This window comes from Hippichthys cyanospilos, chromosome 9 (genome assembly GCF_059441005.1).
Source record: "Hippichthys cyanospilos isolate Australia breed blue-spotted pipefish chromosome 9, RoL_Hcya_1.0, whole genome shotgun sequence".
In the NCBI taxonomy this organism is placed as follows: Eukaryota; Metazoa; Chordata; class Actinopteri; order Syngnathiformes; family Syngnathidae; genus Hippichthys; species Hippichthys cyanospilos.
In genome coordinates this window covers 7,441,895-7,447,464 of record NC_142377.1, presented here as the reverse complement: position 1 = coordinate 7,447,464, position 5,570 = coordinate 7,441,895, and positions in this window count along the sequence as shown.

Sequence of the window (5,570 nt, the reverse complement as noted above, 5' to 3'; positions counted from 1 at the left end):
TTCAGGTCAGGAGTGCAGAAAAGACGAAATGAATGAAGACAGGTAGCTCTCTGTGCCGTGAGCCCGTGACACAGCCAGGGACCCTGTCAGGACTGCTTTGCTGCCTGTCACGCAGCAGTCTGGGATAGGACAGCCAGGCGGGGCCTCAAACGCCACCAGCCCGTCGGTTACATGACAGGGAAACTCCTATGTGCAAATCTTTTCCAGGTCAAGCGCAGGGTTCTTGATGGACGCATACAGTATGTGTTTTCCGTAGAACAGGCCAAGCAGATGATATTGGGAAGTATCGCAAGAGAGAGAGCTGCGACGTGCATAATGTGTTTTGAGCTTTGATGAAGGTAAAAAACAGAATAAGAAAAATCTCCGGCATGCGATGACAATCTTCACGTTTGCATAATTGAAAAATTGCATTTCGCCTTGATCGTCAAAACGCACAAAACTCTGAAGAGCGTTCTGTATGAGTTAATTGAAGTAACGGATTAATTTAGTACTTGATTCATTTAGTACCACCATTTCAGACTCTTGTTTAGCCAAAAACATAATTAAAAAAAAATGGGAAAAAATATTATTAAGTACCTAAGATTGAATGTCTGAACTTAAAACTAAAACTACAACACTGGGATTGAATGAGTTAAACACAAGAGATACAGATACAGATACAGTGTTTTAGCATAAATTGCTCACAAAAGGTGACGTGATCATTCTAATTTCTTGTGTCACACAAAAAAAGCTCACGCTCCTTGTGAACAAGCTGTTCCAGACTGCATGTTCCTTTCTAAGATTTTCAAAGGATTTAGATCAGAGATTATCGAGGGGCCTTTTATAAATAGTATCATTCAGTGCTTCTCAATTTGGGGTACGCAAAGGCACTCCTGGAAGATACGTGTGGCTTTTAAGAGGGTTTCTACAAAAACGTGTTTTCAAATTAAGAGCAAATTAATTGGAGAAGGAAACACTAAAGTGTACCAAAGTGACTCCTTTGCCAAATGTTGCATACCTTTATTTTGTTAAGTTTTAAACAAACAGTTTGTCACAAGTGACGCAATTTTTCTTTGAATGCATTTCTTTGTTTTCTGCACCTAATCCAAACAGCCATTTTTCTCTGTAAACTTCATTGTGTGTGTAAACAAAGCCGACGGTTGGTCCAAACAACATTCTCCAAAAAGTGCTGCGACTTGTCAATATGCAATTGGGGAAAGTTGCATTCTCATCAGTTTCGGGTTATTTGACAAGTGACTACGCTTGTTTTTTCTTTCTATAATGGACGGGTACCAAGAATTTAGTCTATCAGACATCTGATGATGTCTCAGCACTCTTGTGTGTCAATGTGAATGAAACAGACGGTATAATAACACCCCTCAAATGTTTGCAGCAGATCTATGGGAAACTACAGGTAAAGTGCTGAGCAGAAACGTTCATGATTCTGCAATAATCAGAAAACTAACGAATATGTTTCTGAACCATGACAAATAGCCTCCTATCCAAATTCATTGGAGCAGTCAGACCAATTTATTTACCGTAATTTCCAGACTATTAGCCACAACTTTTTTCTCATGACTTGAGCCCTGCGGCTGATAGTTCAGAGCGGGTTATCTGCACTGTATTTTTTGATTTGTTTTTAGCCACCAGTGGGCCATCCACCTGCAAAGCAAACGTATGTATCCATTCAAGGTGTCAATTTATGGAACAATTTATAGAATATATGGAAGTTATGGAACAACATTCTTTTATCCATATCATTTTTTTTTGCTATTTTATTCTTTTTATCCTTCATTTTATTCTATTTTTGACCCTTACTCATTTGTCTTATCAGATTTAGCGTTAATGTCTTTGAGCTGTTGTGTCTGGTTTTACGATGTTTTTATTTCTCTGTACAGCACTTTGGTCAGCTGTGACTTTAAAGTGCTTATAAAGTGCTATATATATATATATATATATATATATATATATATATATATATATATATATATATATATATATATATATATATATATATATATATATATATATATATATATATTACAGTGGACCCTCGGTTTACGACGTCCCCGCCTTACATTTTTTTTTAACCGTACGACGTGGACCACACCATTTTTTTGTCTCCTCTTTGTGCCATTTTTTTGGCCTTACGACATAAAAATAAAAAACAAACCCCAAAAAAAAATTCTCAAACATGGCGTTCAGTGTGAATGCGTGACTCCGCGCTTATACATGCGTGACTGCCTACATCACTACAATACTGGTCAGCTATTGGTCGTCGTCACGAATGCCTAAAATACTGCTCTGCTATTGGTCAGCGTCACTGAGTCACTAATATGCTGGTCTGCTGTTGGTCGGCGTCACTAAGATGCCAATATGCTAAAGACTTGATCTTGTGTGAGTGCTTACAATATCGTATTTACCATACATTTTAATTCAAACTTTAATATGTTAGTCATAGGTTGCAAGATTGCTAGTGATGTTAAAGATGGAAGTCAGAAGATGATTAGCATGGAAACAAAGCTAATCACAAAAAAGGCACGCGCATCGTTAACCTCGCTAGGGAATATGGCCGTAACAACCCTAAGGCACTCCACTCCAAAGGTAAGTAAAATTTCATTTTTCCTATATATATATATATATATATATATATATATATATATATATATATATATATATATATATATATATATATATATATATATATATATATATATATATATATATATATATATATATATATATATATATATATATATGTTTTAATTTGAATGTTATTTAATCATTCACGGGTATATTACATATAAGTAGTGCTTACTATACAATTAATATGTATGTAAACTCTCAATGTTTTTACGTGGGGTTCCGCACGCATTAGTTAATTAGCATAGGTTTCTATTGCCCGCCATACGACGATTTCCCCTTACGATTCCAACTCCGGAACGGATTAATGTCGTATGGCACTGTAAAAATACTAAAAATCTTCTACATACCATCTTTCTGTGGTTACGACCTGCGCCTTATAGTCCAGTGCATCTTATTTGTGACATTGTTTGTTTTTTTTTTGCTCAATGTATTCCGATGCGGCCTTTATACAGTTGTGGTTTTTAGTCTGAATTATTTATTTTTTTTTTGCATCAAAAGGAGATTTCCCTCAAATCCAATCATTTGAAAACTATTCTTGATTTCTGATCACTGGTGGATCAGGACATCCCTCATTTCCATAATCAACGGTCCTTCTGTGGTGTGAATTTTGACTTTCCTCTTTTAGAAAAAGAAAAAAAAACCAGCAAATCCGGCCACCAGAGGGAAGACACTGTGAAAATCTGTCACATTTTTTTTTTTCCCAGACATTAATTCTCAAGTCGGTCCTCTGCACATGTGCTGCAAATAATATCAAACAAGTGAGAGAGGAAAGCACACATCCACGCTCAATCTCTCCTCCCAAAAACACTTGGAGAAAAAAGGACAAAGTTGCCACACTTGAGTGGACACTCACACTCAACTCCACACATTTGTACTAGGAATGAAAGCTGATATCAGGGCCAGATCAGCGCAAGGTGAGCTAGGGGACACACTGTCGGAATTCTTTTCCCCAGAAGACCTGACAACAGCTCGGCTGAAAGGGAAGACGGATTCTCTCCGTCCTCCTCCTCGAACGCACGCGCTGACAAGCACTCGAGTCCCTGACCTATGTGGTGTGAAAGGGAAGGCTAGTTGGGGTGCAAAGTAAAGCCCGGGACCTGTCAGACGAATACATCCAACGCACACTTGACAGGAAGGAAGTTCAGATGTCGGATCTCATCACGCAAGGCAGAAGACGAGACGTGAATGTCTCAATTCAAGCGAGCGCGGAACACGTTCAGGCCATGTCATTTCTATCCTCTCTCAGCAAACATGGGAGTCTCTTCATTTGCACCAATGAAAGACTTGGATTCGTCCATTGTTATTTGGAAGGGGAGGAAGGTTGAACACGTTGGGTAAGTCAGATGAGCACATTTGCCTCAACGTTTGAGCTGCTGTTTTTGACACGAACGTTTCTGTGCAATGGTGGCCACAGAAATAGTCCTGAAAACCCCCCCCCCCCTTATATATATATATATATATATATATATATATATATATATATATATATATATATATATATATATATATATATATATATATATATATATATAAAACTATGTGTGGAATAATGGTATAATTGATAGGATAATAGACATTAAAAAGATTTGATCCTGGCAGCCCGAATTACAATTTTCAGGGGAGACTGCAAAAACTACAAAAAATGTTATAATGGAATAATTGATAGAATAGTGGATATTAAAGAAATTCGATACTGGCAGCCTGAATTAGAATTTGCATGGGAGACGTGCACAAATATAGATTTGAAAGAACTAAAACACCCCCAAAAAAATTGGATATCACAAATTTTGGATCACTTTCATTTAACCCTTCTATGGTATTTTGCCTTAAATAATTTTGATAGAATAGTGGAAATTTAAAAGATTCGATACCGACGACCCAAAGAAAAACCCCCAAACTGCCTTGTGTAATAAATACCAACTGGGCTTGTGTGTCTAAACAATGTATTGTGCAAGCGCACAATTTCCACATGATTAATGGTGTCCAATCAGGTTGTTGTGCTGCACTGATTGTTCATATGGAAATCTTTTTCATAATGTGAAAAAGATACCCTACTCTCCCTTACGCTTTTATGTCCCTATAGAATTGATCTAATCAACTGCACAAGACAAATATGTCTTGGTCATGCGGTGAGGACTTGTCTGTCCATCGCAAAAGATTGCTCATCAGCAGTGACTTATGGCAATAATAAGCCTGCTTCCTTATAAGGTCATAAAGTCAATCAACTGTCAATTGACTCCGGATATGGAGGTCACAAATGAAAGGTTTCTACATGTATTGAGCGCAGTGAGTGAGCAGATGTTTTTCAGCAGCCTTCACATTGTTGTTTTTTTTTTTTTTTTATTATCATTAAAATTGTGCTCGGTTAAAAGGATTGGTGAATGGAGTTGAACATATTGGTGTTTATTTTTTTCCGTGGTAAAAGAAGTGCTCACTTCCTGCAAATCTGCAATCACAAAATTGAGTTTGAATTCAGTCTTTTTTCTTTTTTGAAACAACCTACCACACTCCAATTGAAGTTGGGTCTAAAATAACCCAAATTGGGTGATTTCTTTTGCCCATAAAGTTGGAGCAAAATGAACAACCCACAAACCAATGCAACTTGTGTTTTTGTTTATTGTCAGTTTGACTCAAAATTCGGATCAAAATGAATGAGAAATCTATAAAAATAGTACTCAAAAACAATCCGATTATAGGTCAAAAAATTACTGACCCAATAGTTGGGTAGCTCAACTTGACCTAATTTTCTGAAAGGTTGGGTCAAACAAACTAAACTATTTTTACTTTACCTGAATTTGGGCCGAAATGAATTGAAATATGAAATGAACACTTTAAAGATACTTATTGCTTATAATTATGGGTCAAATAGGAGCAACCCAATAGTTGTGTCAAGTTGACCCAATTTTCTGAATGTTGTGTCAAACAAACCGAAATATTCTTTCTTG